The sequence below is a fragment of the Cottoperca gobio genome, chromosome 21 (assembly GCF_900634415.1).
Source record: "Cottoperca gobio chromosome 21, fCotGob3.1, whole genome shotgun sequence".
Taxonomy (NCBI): domain Eukaryota; kingdom Metazoa; phylum Chordata; class Actinopteri; order Perciformes; family Bovichtidae; genus Cottoperca; species Cottoperca gobio.
Window position 1 is genome coordinate 3,931,390 of NC_041375.1, and position 13,985 is coordinate 3,945,374.

Sequence of the window (13,985 nt, forward strand, 5' to 3'; positions counted from 1 at the left end):
GGCGACTTTGCAACAATGTAGATGTTTAAGGCAGCGATGGTGGTATAGTGGTGAGCATAGCTGCCTTCCAAGCAGTTGACCTGGGTTCGATTCCCAGTCATCGCAGTTCTCTTCTTACAGTGAGTGTGTTCCGTGTATGTGTCTGTTCCGTTACTTGTGAATTTAGAGAGAAGTGACCTTGCCAGAACTCAGTAGCTTACTCCTTGTCTCTGCAAGGCTAGAGCTCAATGCTACATTAGCCGCAAATAGCATGACTCTTGAATCTCCTACTGGACATTTGGTTGATGGAAAGACCAAAGGGACTTTTGCATTCCAGAAGCACTTTTTTCAGTTTCAATTTCTATATAATTGGGCGACTTTGCAACAATGTAGATGTTTCAGGCAGCGATGGTGGTATAGTGGTGAGCATAGCTGCCTTCCAAGCAGTTGACCTGGGTTCGATTCCCAGTCATTGCAGTTCTCTTCTTACAGTGAGTGTGTTCCATGTGTGTGTCTGTTCCGTTACTAGTCAATTTAGAGAGAAGTGGCCTTGCCAGAACTCAGTAGCTTACTCCTTGTCTCTACAAGGCTATGGCTCAATGCTACATTAGCAGCAAATAGCATGACTCTTGAATCTCCTACTGAACATTTGGTTGATGGAAAGACCAAAGGGACTTTTGCTTTCAAGAAGGACTTTTTTCAGTTTCAATTTCTATATAATTGGGCGACTTTGCAACAATGTAGATGTTTCAGGCAGCGATGGTGGTATAGTGGTGAGCATAGCTGCCTTCCAAGCAGTTGACCTGGGTTCGATTCCCAGTCATCGCAGTTCTCTTCTTACAGTGAGTGTGTTCCGTGTATGTGTCTGTTCCGTACTTGTGAATTTAGAGAGAAGTGACCTTGCCAGAACTCAGTAGCTTACTCCTTGTCTCTGCAAGGCTAGGGCTCAATGCTACATTAGCCGCAAATAGCATGACTCTTGAATCTCCTACTGAACATTTGGTGGATGGACAGTCCATCATTGCAAAGGGACTTTTGCTAAAGATCGAAGATTACCTTTATGGCAAAAGATGAAATCACTGTCACTACTTTCCAGAGCGGCAAACTCAATTTCCTGAACAATATTTTGTCACCTCTCAGGTACGTGAATATACCAATCCCCAAAAAATGCAGCCCCTTGCATGTTTTCAAATGCAGGGTTTTTTTTCAGTTTCAATGTCTATATAATTGGGCGACTTTGCAACAATGTAGATGTTTCAGGCAGCGATGGTGGTATAGTGGTGAGAATAGCTGCCTTCCAAGCAGTTGACCTGGGTTCGATTCCCAGTCATTGCAGTTCTCTTCTTACAGTGAGTGTGTTCCGTGTATGTGTCTGTTCCATTACTTGTGAATTTAGAGAGAAGTGACCTTGCCAGAACTCAGTAGCTTACTCCTTGTCTCTGCAAGGCTAGGGCTCAATGCTACATTAGCCGCAAATAGCATGACTCTTGAATCTCCTACAGAACATTTGGTGGATCATCATCATCATCATTGCAAAGGGACTTTTGTTAAAGATCGAAGATTACCTTTGTGGCAAAAGATGAAATCACTGTCACTACTTTCCAGAGTGGCAAACTCAATTTCCTGAAAAATATAGTGTCATCTCTCAGGTACGTGAATATACCAATCCCCAAAAAATGCAGCCCCTTGCATGTTTTCAAATGCAGGGTTTTTTTCAGTTTCAATGTCTATATAATTGGGCGACTTTGCAACAATGTAGATGTTTCAGGCAGCGATGGTGGTATAGTGGTGAGCATAGCTGCCTTCCAAGCAGTTGACCTGGGTTCGATTCCCAGTCATCGCAGTTCTCTTCTTACAGTGAGTGTGTTCCGTGTATGTGTCTGTTCCGTTACTTGTGAATTTAGAGAGAAGTGGACCTTGCCAGAACTCAGTAGCTTACTCCTTGTCTCTGCAAGGCTAGAGCTCAATGCTACATTAGCAGCAAATAGCATGACTCTTGAATCTCCTACTGAACATTTGGTTGATGGAAAGACCAAAGGGACTTTTGCTTTCAAGAAGGACTTTTTTCAGTTTCAATGTCTATATAATTGGGCGACTTTGCAACAATGTAGATGTTTCAGGCAGCGATGGTGGTATAGTGGTGAGCATAGCTGCCTTCCAAGCAGTTGACCTGGGTTCGATTCCCAGTCATCGCAGTTCTCTTATTACAGTGAGTGTGTTCCGTGTATGTGTCTGTTCCATTACTTGTGAATTTAGAGAGAAGTGACCTTGCCAGAACTCAGTAGCTTACTCCTTGTCTCTGCAAGGCTAGGGCTCAATTCTACATTAGCCGCAAATAGCATGACTCTTGAATCTCCTACTGAACATTTGGTGGATCATCATCATCATCATTGCAAAGGGACTTTTGTTAAAGATCGAAGATTACCTTTATGGCAAAAGATGAAATCTCTGTCACTACTTTCCAGAGCGGCAAACTCAATTTCCTGAACAATATTTTGTCACCTCTCAGGTACGTGAATATACCAATCCCCCAAAAATGCAGCCCCTTGCATGTTTTCAAATGCAGGGTTTTTTTCAGTTTCAATGTCTATATAATTGGGCTACTTTGCAACAATGTAGGTGTTTCAGGCAGCGATGATGGTATAGTGGTGAGCATAGCTGCCTTCCAAGCAGTTGACCTGGGTTCGATTCCCAGTCATCGCAGTTCTCTTCTTACAGTGAGTGTGTTCCGTGTATGTGTCTGTTCCGTTACTTGTGAATTTAGAGAGAAGTGACCTTGCCAGAACTCAGTAGCTTACTCCTTGTCTCTGCAAGGCTAGAGCTCAATGCTACATTAGCTGCAAATAGCATGACTCTTGAATCTCCTACTGAACATTTGGTTGATGGAAAGACCAAAGGGACTTTTGCTTTCAAGAAGGACTTTTTTCAGTTTCAATTTCTATATAATTGGGCGACTTTGCAACAATGTAGATGTTTCAGGCAGCGATGGTGGTATAGTGGTGAGCATAGCTGCCTTCCAAGCAGTTGACCTGGGTTCGATTCCCAGTCATCGCAGTTCTCTTATTATAGTGAGTGTGTTCCGTGTATGTGTCTGTTCCGTTACTTGTGAATTTAGAGAGAAGTGACCTTGCCAGAACTCAGTAGCTTACTCCTTGTCTCTGCAAGGCTAGGGCTCAATGCTACATTAGCCGCAAATAGCATGACTCTTGAATCTCCTACTGAACATTTGGTGGATGGACAGTCCATCATTGCAAAGGGACTTTTGCTAAAGATCGAAGATTACCTTTATGGCAAAAGATGAAATCACTGTCACTACTTTCCAGAGCGGCAAACTCAATTTCCTGAACAATATTTTGTCACCTCTCAGGTACGTGAATATACCAATCCCCAAAAAATGCAGCCCCTTGCATGTTTTCAAATGCAGGGTTTTTTTCAGTTTCAATGTCTATATAATTGGGCGACTTTGCAACAATGTAGATGTTTAAGGCAGCGATGGTGGTATAGTGGTGAGCATAGCTGCCTTCCAAGCAGTTGACCTGGGTTCGATTCCCAGTCATCGCAGTTCTCTTCTTACAGTGAGTGTGTTCCGTGTATGTGTCTGTTCCGTTACTTGTGAATTTAGAGAGAAGTGACCTTGCCAGAACTCAGTAGCTTACTCCTTGTCTCTGCAAGGCTAGAGCTCAATGCTACATTAGCCGCAAATAGCATGACTCTTGAATCTCCTACTGGACATTTGGTTGATGGAAAGACCAAAGGGACTTTTGCATTCCAGAAGCACTTTTTTCAGTTTCAATTTCTATATAATTGGGCGACTTTGCAACAATGTAGATGTTTCAGGCAGCGATGGTGGTATAGTGGTGAGCATAGCTGCCTTCCAAGCAGTTGACCTGGGTTCGATTCCCAGTCATCGCAGTTCTCTTCTTACAGTGAGTGTGTTCCATGTGTGTGTCTGTTCCGTTACTTGTCAATTTAGAGAGAAGTGGCCTTGCCAGAACTCAGTAGCTTACTCCTTGTCTCTACAAGGCTATGGCTCAATGCTACATTAGCAGCAAATAGCATGACTCTTGAATCTCCTACTGAACATTTGGTTGATGGAAAGACCAAAGGGACTTTTGCTTTCAAGAAGGACTTTTTTCAGTTTCAATTTCTATATAATTGGGCGACTTTGCAACAATGTAGATGTTTCAGGCAGCGATGGTGGTATAGTGGTGAGCATAGCTGCCTTCCAAGCAGTTGACCTGGGTTCGATTCCCAGTCATCGCAGTTCTCTTATTACAGTGAGTGTGTTCCGTGTATGTGTCTGTTCCGTTACTTGTGAATTTAGAGAGAAGTGACCTTGCCAGAACTCAGTAGCTTACTCCTTGTCTCTGCAAGGCTAGGGCTCAATGCTACATTAGCCGCAAATAGCATGACTCTTGAATCTCCTACTGAACATTTGGTGGATGGATCAGTCCATCATTGCAAAGGGACTTTTGCTAAAGATCGAAGATTACCTTTATGGCAAAAGATGAAATCACTGTCACTACTTTCCAGAGCTGGCAAACTCAATTTCCTGAACAATATAGTTGTCATCCTCTCAGGTACGTGAATATACCAATCCCCAAAAAATGCAGCCCCTTGCATGTTTTCAAATGCAGGGTTTTTTTCAGTTTCAATGTCTATATAATTGGGCGACTTTGCAACAATGTAGATGTTTCAGGCAGCGATGGTGGTATAGTGGTGAGCATAGCTGCCTTCCAAGCAGTTGACCTGGGTTCGATTCCCAGTCATCGCAGTTCTCTTCTTACAGTGAGTGTGTTCCGTGTATGTGTCTGTTCCGTTACTTGTGAATTTAGAGAGAAGTGACCTTGCCAGAACTCAGTAGCTTACTCCTTTTCTCTGCAAGGCTAGGGCTCAATGCTACATTAGCCGCAAATAGCATGACTCTTGAATCTCCTACTGAACATTTGGTGGATGGACAGTCCATCATTGCAAAGGGACCTTTGCTAAAGATCGAAGATTACCTTTATGGCAAAAGATGAAATCACTGTCACTACTTTCCAGAGCGGCAAACTCAATTTCCTGAACAATATTTTGTCACCTCTCAGGTACGTGAATATACCAATCCCCCAAAAATGCAGCCCCTTGCATGTTTTCAAATGCAGGGTTTTTTTCAGTTTCAATGTCTATATAATTGGGCGACTTTGCAACAATGTAGATGTTTCAGGCAGCGATGGTGGTATAGTGGTGAGCATAGCTGCCTTCCAAGCAGTTGACCTGGGTTCGATTCCCAGTCATCGCAGTTCTCTTCTTACAGTGAGTGTGTTCCGTGTATGTGTCTGTTCCGTTACTTGTCAATTTAGAGAGAAGTGGCCTTGCCAGAACTCAGTAGCTTACTCCTTGTCTCTACAAGGCTATGGCTCAATGCTACATTAGCAGCAAATAGCATGACTCTTGAATCTCCTACTGAACATTTGGTTGATGGAAAGACCAAAGGGACTTTTGCTTTCAAGAAGGACTTTTTTCAGTTTCAATTTCTATATAATTGGGCGACTTTGCAACAATGTAGATGTTTCAGGCAGCGATGGTGGTATAGTGGTGAGCATAGCTGCCTTCCAAGCAGTTGACCTGGGTTCGATTCCCAGTCATCGCAGTTCTCTTCTTACAGTGAGTGTGTTCCATGTGTGTGTCTGTTCTGTTACTTGTCAATTTAGAGAGAAGTGGCCTTGCCAGAACTCAGTAGCTTACTCCTTGTCTCTACAAGGCTATGGCTTAATGCTACATTAGCAGCAAATAGCATGACTCTTGAATCTCCTACTGAACATTTGGTTGATGGAAAGACCAAAGGGAGTTTTGCTTTCAAGAAGGACTTTTTTCAGTTTCAATTTCTATATAATTGGGCGACTTTGCAACAATGTAGATGTTTCAGGCAGCGATGGTGGTATAGTGGTGAGCATAGCTGCCTTCCAAGCAGTTGACCTGGGTTCGATTCCCAGTCATCGCAGTTCTCTTCTTACAGTGAGTGTGTTCCATGTGTGTGTCTGTTCCGTTACTTGTCAATTTAGAGAGAAGTGGCCTTGCCAGAACTCAGTAGCTTACTCCTTGTCTCTACAAGGCTATGGCTCAATGCTACATTAGCAGCAAATAGCATGACTCTTGAATCTCCTACTGAACATTTGGTTGATGGAAAGACCAAAGGGACTTTTGCTTTCAAGAAGGACTTTTTTCAGTTTCAATTTCTATATAATTGGGCGACTTTGCAACAATGTAGATGTTTCAGGCAGCAATGGTGGTATAGTGGTGAGCATAGCTGCCTTCCAAGCAGTTGACCTGTGTTCTATTCCCAGTCATCGCAGTTCTCTTCTTACAGTGAGTGTGTTCCGTGTATGTGTCTGTTCCGTTACTTGTGAATTTAGAGAGAAGTGACCTTGCCAGAACTCAGTAGCTTACTCCTTGTCTCTGCAAGGCGAGAGCTCAATGCTACATTAGCCGCAAATAGCATGACTCTTGAATCTCCTACTGAACATTTGGTGGATGGACAGTCCATCATTGCAAAGGGACCTTTGCTAAAGATCGAAGATTACCTTTATGGCAAAAGATGAAATCACTGTCACTACTTTCCAGAGCGGCAAACTCAATTTCCTGAACAATATTTTGTCACCTCTCAGGTACGTGAATATACCAATCCCCAAAAAATGCAGCCCCTTGCATGTTTTCAAATGCAGGGTTTTTTTTCAGTTTCAATGTTTATATAATTGGGCGACTTTGCAACAATGTAGATGTTTCAGGCAGCGATGGTGGTATAGTGGTGAGCATAGCTGCCTTCCAAGCAGTTAACCTGGGTTCGATTCCCAGTCATCGCAGTTCTCTTCTTACAGTGAGTGTGTTCCGTGTATGTGTCTGTTCCGTTACTTGTGAATTTAGAGAGAAGTGACCTTGCCAGAACTCAGTAGCTTACTCCTTGTCTCTGCAAGGCTAGAGCTCAATGCTACATTAGCCGCAAATAGCATGACTCTTGAATCTCCTACTGAACATTTGGTGGATCATCATCATTGCAAAGGGACTTTTGTTAAAGATCGAAGATTACCTTTGTGGCAAAAGATGAAATCACTGTCACTACTTTCCAGAGTGGCAAACTCAATTTCCTGAAAAATATAGTGTCATCTCTCAGGTACGTGAATATACCAATCCCCAAAAAATGCAGCCCCTTGCATGTTTTCAAATGCAGGGTTTTTTTCAGTTTCAATGTCTATATAATTGGGCGACTTTGCAACAATGTAGATGTTTCAGGCAGCGATGGTGGTATAGTGGTGAGCATAGCTGCCTTCCAAGCAGTTGACCTGGGTTCGATTCCCAGTCATCGCAGTTCTCTTCTTACAGTGAGTGTGTTCCATGTGTGTGTCTGTTCTGTTACTTGTCAATTTAGAGAGAAGTGGCCTTGCCAGAACTCAGTAGCTTACTCCTTGTCTCTACAAGGCTATGGCTCAATGCTATATTAGCAGCAAATAGCATGACTCTTGAATCTCCTACTGAACATTTGGTTGATGGAAAGACCAAAGGGACTTTTGCTTTCAAGAAGGACTTTTTTCAGTTTCAATTTCTATATAATTGGGCGACTTTGCAACAATGTAGATGTTTCAGGCAGCGATGGTGGTATAGTGGTGAGCATAGCTGCCTTCCAAGCAGTTGACCTGGGTTCGATTCCCAGTCATCGCAGTTCTCTTATTACAGTGAGTGTGTTCCGTGTATGTGTCTGTTCCGTTACTTGTGAATTTAGAGAGAAGTGACCTTGCCAGAACTCAGTAGCTTACTCCTTGTCTCTGCAAGGCTAGAGCTCAATGCTACATTAGCCGCAAATAGCATGATTCTTGAATCTCCTACTGAACATTTGGTGGATCATCATCATTGCAAAGGGACTTTTGTTAAAGATCGAAGATTACCTTTGTGGCAAAAAATGAAATCACTGTCACTACTTTCCAGAGTGGCAAACTCAATTTCCTGAAAAATATAGTGTCATCTCTCAGGTACGTGAATATACCAATCCCCCAAAAATGCAGCCCCTTGCATGTTTTCAAATGCAGGGTTTTTTTTCAGTTTCAATGTCTATATAATTGGGCGACTTTGCAACAATGTAGATGTTTCAGGCAGCGATGGTGGTATAGTGGTGAGCATAGCTGCCTTCCAAGCAGTTGACCTGGGTTCGATTCCCAGTCATCGCAGTTCTCTTCTTACAGTGAGTGTGTTCCATGTGTGTGTCTGTTCTGTTACTTGTCAATTTAGAGAGAAGTGGCCTTGCCAGAACTCAGTAGCTTACTCCTTGTCTCTACAAGGCTATGGCTTAATGCTACATTAGCAGCAAATAGCATGACTCTTGAATCTCCTACTGAACATTTGGTTGATGGAAAGACCAAAGGGAGTTTTGCTTTCAAGAAGGACTTTTTTCAGTTTCAATTTCTATATAATTGGGCGACTTTGCAACAATGTAGATGATTTCAGGCAGTGTTGGTGGTATAGTGGTGAGCATAGCTGCCTTCCAAGCAGTTGACCTGGGTTCGATTCCCAGTCATCGCAGTTCTCTTCTTACAGTGAGTGTGTTCCGTGTATGTGTCTGTTCCGTTACTTGTGAATTTAGAGAGAAGTGACCTTGCCAGAACTCAGTAGCTTACTCCTTGTCTCTGCAAGGCTAGAGCTCAATGCTACATTAGCCGCAAATAGCATGACTCTTGAATCTCCTACTGAACATTTGGTGGATCATCATCATTGCAAAGGGACTTTTGTTAAAGATCGAAGATTACCTTTGTGGCAAAAGATGAAATCACTGTCACTACTTTCCAGAGTGGCAAACTCAATTTCCTGAAAAATATAGTGTCATCTCTCAGGTACGTGAATATACCAATCCCCAAAAAATGCAGCCCCTTGCATGTTTTCAAATGCAGGGTTTTTTTCAGTTTCAATGTCTATATAATTGGGCGACTTTGCAACAATGTAGATGTTTCAGGCAGCGATGGTGGTATAGTGGTGAGCATAGCTGCCTTCCAAGCAGTTGACCTGGGTTCGATTCCCAGTCATCGCAGTTCTCTTCTTACAGTGAGTGTGTTCCGTGTATGTGTCTGTTCCGTTACTTGTGAATTTAGAGAGAAGTGACCTTGCCAGAACTCAGTAGCTTACTCCTTGTCTCTGCAAGGCTAGAGCTCAATGCTACATTAGCCGCAAATAGCATGACTCTTGAATCTCCTACTGAACATTTGGTGGATCATCATCATTGCAAAGGGACTTTTGTTAAAGATCGAAGATTACCTTTGTGGCAAAAGATGAAATCACTGTCACTACTTTCCAGAGTGGCAAACTCAATTTCCTGAAAAATATAGTGTCATCTCTCAGGTACGTGAATATACCAATCCCCAAAAAATGCAGCCCCTTGCATGTTTTCAAATGCAGGGTTTTTTTCAGTTTCAATGTCTATATAATTGGGCGACTTTGCAACAATGTAGATGTTTCAGGCAGCGATGGTGGTATAGTGGTGAGCATAGCTGCCTTCCAAGCAGTTGACCTGGGTTCGATTCCCAGTCATCGCAGTTCTCTTCTTACAGTGAGTGTGTTCCATGTGTGTGTCTGTTCTGTTACTTGTCAACTTAGAGAGAAGTGGCCTTGCCAGAACTCAGTAGCTTACTCCTTGTCTCTACAAGGCTATGGCTTAATGCTACATTAGCAGCAAATAGCATGACTCTTGAATCTCCTACTGAACATTTGGTAGATGGAAAGACCAAAGGGAGTTTTGCTTTCAAGAAGGACTTTTTTCAGTTTCAATTTCTATATAATTGGGCGACTTTGCAACAATGTAGATGTTTCAGGCAGCGAAGGTGGTATAGTGGTGAGCATAGCTGCCTTCCAAGCAGTTGACCTGGGTTCGATTCCCAGTCATCGCAGTTCTCTTCTTACAGTGAGTGTGTTCCATGTGTGTGTCTGTTCCGTTACTTGTCAATTTAGAGAGAAGTGGCCTTGCCAGAACTCAGTAGCTTACTCCTTGTCTCTACAAGGCTATGGCTCAATGCTATATTAGCAGCAAATAGCATGACTCTTGAATCTCCTACTGAACATTTGGTTGATGGAAAGACCAAAGGGACTTTTGCTTTCAAGAAGGACTTTTTTCAGTTTCAATTTCTATATAATTGGGCGACTTTGCAACAATGTAGATGTTTCAGGCAGCGATGGTGGTATAGTGGTGAGCATAGCTGCCTTCCAAGCAGTTGACCTGGGTTCGATTCCCAGTCATCGCAGTTCTCTTATTACAGTGAGTGTGTTCCGTGTATGTGTCTGTTCCATTACTTGTGAATTTAGAGAGAAGTGACCTTGCCAGAACTCAGTAGCTTACTCCTTGTCTCTGCAAGGCTAGGGCTCAATTCTACATTAGCCGCAAATAGCATGACTCTTGAATCTCCTACTGAACATTTGGTGGATCATCATCATCATCATTGCAAAGGGACTTTTGTTAAAGATCGAAGATTACCTTTGTGGCAAAAGATGAAATCACTGTCACTACTTTCCAGAGTGGCAAACTCAATTTCTTGAAAAATATAGTGTCATCTCTCAGGTACGTGAATATACCAATCCCCAAAAAATGCAGCCCCTTGCATGTTTTCAAATGCAGGGTTTTTTTCAGTTTCAATGTCTATATAATTGGGCGACTTTGCAACAATGTAGATGTTTCAGGCAGCGATGGTGGTATAGTGGTGAGCATAGCTGCCTTCCAAGCAGTTGACCTGTGTTCGATTCCCAGTCATCGCAGTTCTCTTCTTACAGTGAGTGTGTTCCGTGTATGTGTCTGTTCCGTTACTTGTGAATTTAGAGAGAAGTGACCTTGCCAGAACTCAGTAGCTTACTCCTTGTCTCTGCAAGGCGAGAGCTCAATGCTACATTAGCCGCAAATAGCATGACTCTTGAATCTCCTACTGAACATTTGGTGGATGGACAGTCCATCATTGCAAAGGGACCTTTGCTAAAGATCGAAGATTACCTTTATGGCAAAAGATGAAATCACTGTCACTACTTTCCAGAGCGGCAAACTCAATTTCCTGAACAATATTTTGTCACCTCTCAGGTACGTGAATATACCAATCCCCAAAAATGCAGCCCCTTGCATGTTTTCAAATGCAGGGTTTTTTTCAGTTTCAATGTCTATATAATTGGGCGACTTTGCAACAATGTAGATGTTTCAGGCAGCGATGGTGGTATAGTGGTGAGCATAGCTGCCTTCCAAGCAGTTGACCTGGGTTCGATTCCCAGTCATCGCAGTTCTCTTCTTACAGTGAGTGTGTTCCGTGTATGTGTCTGTTCCGTTACTTGTGAATTTAGAGAGAAGTGACCTTGCCAGAACTCAGTAGCTTACTCCTTGTCTCTGCAAGGCTAGAGCTCAATGCTACATTAGCCGCAAATAGCATGACTCTTGAATCTCCTACTGAACATTTGGTGGATCATCATCATTGCAAAGGGACTTTTGTTAAAGATCGAAGATTACCTTTGTGGCAAAAGATGAAATCACTGTCACTACTTTCCAGAGTGGCAAACTCAATTTCCTGAAAAATATAGTGTCATCTCTCAGGTACGTGAATATACCAATCCCCAAAAAATGCAGCCCCTTGCATGTTTTCAAATGCAGGGTTTTTTTCAGTTTCAATGTCTATATAATTGGGCGACTTTGCAACAATGTAGATGTTTCAGGCAGCGATGGTGGTATAGTGGTGAGCATAGCTGCCTTCCAAGCAGTTGACCTGGGTTCGATTCCCAGTCATCGCAGTTCTCTTCTTACAGTGAGTGTGTTCCGTGTATGTGTCTGTTCCGTTACTTGTGAATTTAGAGAGAAATGACCTTGCCAGAACTCAGTAGCTTACTCCTTGTCTCTGCAAGGCTAGAGCTCAATGCTACATTAGCCGCAAATAGCATGACTCTTGAATCTCCTACTGAACATTTGGTGGATCATCATCATTGCAAAGGGACTTTTGTTAAAGATCGAAGATTACCTTTGTGGCAAAAGATGAAATCACTGTCACTACTTTCCAGAGTGGCAAACTCAATTTCCTGAAAAATATAGTGTCATCTCTCAGGTACGTGAATATACCAATCCCCAAAAAATGCAGCCCCTTGCATGTTTTCAAATGCAGGGTTTTTTTCAGTTTCAATGTCTATATAATTGGGCGACTTTGCAACAATGTAGATGTTTCAGGCAGCGATGGTGGTATAGTGGTGAGCATAGCTGCCTTCCAAGCAGTTGACCTGGGTTCGATTCCCAGTCATCGCAGTTCTCTTCTTACAGTGAGTGTGTTCCATGTGTGTGTCTGTTCCGTTACTTGTCAATTTAGAGAGAAGTGGCCTTGCCAGAACTCAGTAGCTTACTCCTTGTCTCTACAAGGCTATGGCTCAATGCTACATTAGCAGCAAATAGCATGACTCTTGAATCTCCTACTGAACATTTGGTTGATGGAAAGACCAAAGGGACTTTTGCTTTCAAGAAGGACTTTTTTCAGTTTCAATTTCTATATAATTGGGCGACTTTGCAACAATGTAGATGTTTCAGGCAGCGATGGTGGTATAGTGGTGAGCATAGCTGCCTTCCAAGCAGTTGACCTGGGTTCGATTCCCAGTCATCGCAGTTCTCTTCTTACAGTGAGTGTGTTCCGTGTATGTGTCTGTTCCGTTACTTGTGAATTTAGAGAGAAGTGACCTTGCCAGAACTCAGTAGCTTACTCCTTGTCTCTGCAAGGCTAGAGCTCAATGCTACATTAGCCGCAAATAGCATGACTCTTGAATCTCCTACTGAACATTTGGTGGATCATCATCATTGCAAAGGGACTTTTGTTAAAGATCGAAGATTACCTTTGTGGCAAAAGATGAAATCACTGTCACTACTTTCCAGAGTGGCAAACTCAATTTCCTGAAAAATATAGTGTCATCTCTCAGGTACGTGAATATACCAATCCCCAAAAAATGCAGCCCCTTGCATGTTTTCAAATGCAGGGTTTTTTTCAGTTTCAATGTCTATATAATTGGGCGACTTTGCAACAATGTAGATGTTTCAGGCAGCGATGGTGGTATAGTGGTGAGCATAGCTGCCTTCCAAGCAGTTGACCTGGGTTCGATTCCCAGTCATCGCAGTTCTCTTCTTACAGTGAGTGTGTTCCATGTGTGTGTCTGTTCTGTTACTTGTCAACTTAGAGAGAAGTGGCCTTGCCAGAACTCAGTAGCTTACTCCTTGTCTCTACAAGGCTATGGCTTAATGCTACATTAGCAGCAAATAGCATGACTCTTGAATCTCCTACTTAACATTTGGTTGATGGAAAGACCAAAGGGAGTTTTGCTTTCAAGAAGGACTTTTTTCAGTTTCAATTTCTATATAATTGGGCGACTTTGCAACAATGTAGATGTTTCAGGCAGCGAAGGTGGTATAGTGGTGAGCATAGCTGCCTTCCAAGCAGTTGACCTGGGTTCGATTCCCAGTCATCGCAGTTCTCTTCTTACAGTGAGTGTGTTCCATGTGTGTGTCTGTTCCGTTACTTGTCAATTTAGAGAGAAGTGGCCTTGCCAGAACTCAGTAGCTTACTCCTTGTCTCTACAAGGCTATGGCTCAATGCTATATTAGCAGCAAATAGCATGACTCTTGAATCTCCTACTGAACATTTGGTTGATGGAAAGACCAAAGGGACTTTTGCTTTCAAGAAGGACTTTTTTCAGTTTCAATTTCTATATAATTGGGCGACTTTGCAACAATGTAGATGTTTCAGGCAGCGATGGTGGTATAGTGGTGAGCATAGCTGCCTTCCAAGCAGTTGACCTGGGTTCGATTCCCAGTCATCGCAGTTCTCTTATTACAGTGAGTGTGTTCCGTGTATGTGTCTGTTCCATTACTTGTGAATTTAGAGAGAAGTGACCTTGCCAGAACTCAGTAGCTTACTCCTTGTCTCTGCAAGGCTAGGGCTCAATTCTACATTAGCCGCAAATAGCATGACTCTTGAATCTCCTACTGAACATTTGGT

At 42.8% G+C, this 13,985-nt stretch overlaps 25 non-coding genes across 25 annotated transcripts; all 25 read left to right on the plus strand.

The window, feature by feature from the left end:
• Positions 1 to 33: 33 nt before the first annotated feature.
• On the plus strand, positions 34 to 105 carry trnag-ucc (transfer RNA glycine (anticodon UCC)). The gene has a single exon. It is a non-coding gene; the product is annotated as a tRNA-Gly (tRNA).
• A 630-nt stretch (positions 106 to 735) lies between these two features.
• Positions 736 to 807, plus strand: trnag-ucc (transfer RNA glycine (anticodon UCC)). The gene has a single exon. It is a non-coding gene; the product is annotated as a tRNA-Gly (tRNA).
• Positions 808 to 1,750: 943 nt separating this feature from the next.
• trnag-ucc (transfer RNA glycine (anticodon UCC)) lies at positions 1,751 to 1,822 on the plus strand. Its single transcript has one exon. It is a non-coding gene; the product is annotated as a tRNA-Gly (tRNA).
• A 280-nt stretch (positions 1,823 to 2,102) lies between these two features.
• trnag-ucc (transfer RNA glycine (anticodon UCC)) lies at positions 2,103 to 2,174 on the plus strand. Its single transcript has one exon. It is a non-coding gene; the product is annotated as a tRNA-Gly (tRNA).
• A 436-nt stretch (positions 2,175 to 2,610) lies between these two features.
• trnag-ucc (transfer RNA glycine (anticodon UCC)) lies at positions 2,611 to 2,682 on the plus strand. The gene has a single exon. It is a non-coding gene; the product is annotated as a tRNA-Gly (tRNA).
• Positions 2,683 to 2,961: 279 nt separating this feature from the next.
• On the plus strand, positions 2,962 to 3,033 carry trnag-ucc (transfer RNA glycine (anticodon UCC)). The gene has a single exon. It is a non-coding gene; the product is annotated as a tRNA-Gly (tRNA).
• A 435-nt stretch (positions 3,034 to 3,468) lies between these two features.
• Positions 3,469 to 3,540, plus strand: trnag-ucc (transfer RNA glycine (anticodon UCC)). Its single transcript has one exon. It is a non-coding gene; the product is annotated as a tRNA-Gly (tRNA).
• Positions 3,541 to 3,819: 279 nt separating this feature from the next.
• Positions 3,820 to 3,891, plus strand: trnag-ucc (transfer RNA glycine (anticodon UCC)). Its single transcript has one exon. It is a non-coding gene; the product is annotated as a tRNA-Gly (tRNA).
• A 279-nt stretch (positions 3,892 to 4,170) lies between these two features.
• Positions 4,171 to 4,242, plus strand: trnag-ucc (transfer RNA glycine (anticodon UCC)). Its single transcript has one exon. It is a non-coding gene; the product is annotated as a tRNA-Gly (tRNA).
• A 439-nt stretch (positions 4,243 to 4,681) lies between these two features.
• On the plus strand, positions 4,682 to 4,753 carry trnag-ucc (transfer RNA glycine (anticodon UCC)). Its single transcript has one exon. It is a non-coding gene; the product is annotated as a tRNA-Gly (tRNA).
• A 435-nt stretch (positions 4,754 to 5,188) lies between these two features.
• On the plus strand, positions 5,189 to 5,260 carry trnag-ucc (transfer RNA glycine (anticodon UCC)). The gene has a single exon. It is a non-coding gene; the product is annotated as a tRNA-Gly (tRNA).
• Positions 5,261 to 5,539: 279 nt separating this feature from the next.
• On the plus strand, positions 5,540 to 5,611 carry trnag-ucc (transfer RNA glycine (anticodon UCC)). Its single transcript has one exon. It is a non-coding gene; the product is annotated as a tRNA-Gly (tRNA).
• A 279-nt stretch (positions 5,612 to 5,890) lies between these two features.
• Positions 5,891 to 5,962, plus strand: trnag-ucc (transfer RNA glycine (anticodon UCC)). Its single transcript has one exon. It is a non-coding gene; the product is annotated as a tRNA-Gly (tRNA).
• A 1,289-nt stretch (positions 5,963 to 7,251) lies between these two features.
• On the plus strand, positions 7,252 to 7,323 carry trnag-ucc (transfer RNA glycine (anticodon UCC)). The gene has a single exon. It is a non-coding gene; the product is annotated as a tRNA-Gly (tRNA).
• Positions 7,324 to 7,602: 279 nt separating this feature from the next.
• trnag-ucc (transfer RNA glycine (anticodon UCC)) lies at positions 7,603 to 7,674 on the plus strand. Its single transcript has one exon. It is a non-coding gene; the product is annotated as a tRNA-Gly (tRNA).
• Positions 7,675 to 8,105: 431 nt separating this feature from the next.
• On the plus strand, positions 8,106 to 8,177 carry trnag-ucc (transfer RNA glycine (anticodon UCC)). The gene has a single exon. It is a non-coding gene; the product is annotated as a tRNA-Gly (tRNA).
• A 782-nt stretch (positions 8,178 to 8,959) lies between these two features.
• trnag-ucc (transfer RNA glycine (anticodon UCC)) lies at positions 8,960 to 9,031 on the plus strand. The gene has a single exon. It is a non-coding gene; the product is annotated as a tRNA-Gly (tRNA).
• Positions 9,032 to 9,461: 430 nt separating this feature from the next.
• trnag-ucc (transfer RNA glycine (anticodon UCC)) lies at positions 9,462 to 9,533 on the plus strand. The gene has a single exon. It is a non-coding gene; the product is annotated as a tRNA-Gly (tRNA).
• A 630-nt stretch (positions 9,534 to 10,163) lies between these two features.
• trnag-ucc (transfer RNA glycine (anticodon UCC)) lies at positions 10,164 to 10,235 on the plus strand. Its single transcript has one exon. It is a non-coding gene; the product is annotated as a tRNA-Gly (tRNA).
• Positions 10,236 to 11,177: 942 nt separating this feature from the next.
• trnag-ucc (transfer RNA glycine (anticodon UCC)) lies at positions 11,178 to 11,249 on the plus strand. Its single transcript has one exon. It is a non-coding gene; the product is annotated as a tRNA-Gly (tRNA).
• Positions 11,250 to 11,679: 430 nt separating this feature from the next.
• trnag-ucc (transfer RNA glycine (anticodon UCC)) lies at positions 11,680 to 11,751 on the plus strand. Its single transcript has one exon. It is a non-coding gene; the product is annotated as a tRNA-Gly (tRNA).
• A 430-nt stretch (positions 11,752 to 12,181) lies between these two features.
• trnag-ucc (transfer RNA glycine (anticodon UCC)) lies at positions 12,182 to 12,253 on the plus strand. The gene has a single exon. It is a non-coding gene; the product is annotated as a tRNA-Gly (tRNA).
• A 279-nt stretch (positions 12,254 to 12,532) lies between these two features.
• On the plus strand, positions 12,533 to 12,604 carry trnag-ucc (transfer RNA glycine (anticodon UCC)). Its single transcript has one exon. It is a non-coding gene; the product is annotated as a tRNA-Gly (tRNA).
• Positions 12,605 to 13,034: 430 nt separating this feature from the next.
• Positions 13,035 to 13,106, plus strand: trnag-ucc (transfer RNA glycine (anticodon UCC)). Its single transcript has one exon. It is a non-coding gene; the product is annotated as a tRNA-Gly (tRNA).
• Positions 13,107 to 13,736: 630 nt separating this feature from the next.
• trnag-ucc (transfer RNA glycine (anticodon UCC)) lies at positions 13,737 to 13,808 on the plus strand. Its single transcript has one exon. It is a non-coding gene; the product is annotated as a tRNA-Gly (tRNA).
• The last annotated feature ends 177 nt before the right edge of the window (positions 13,809 to 13,985 follow it).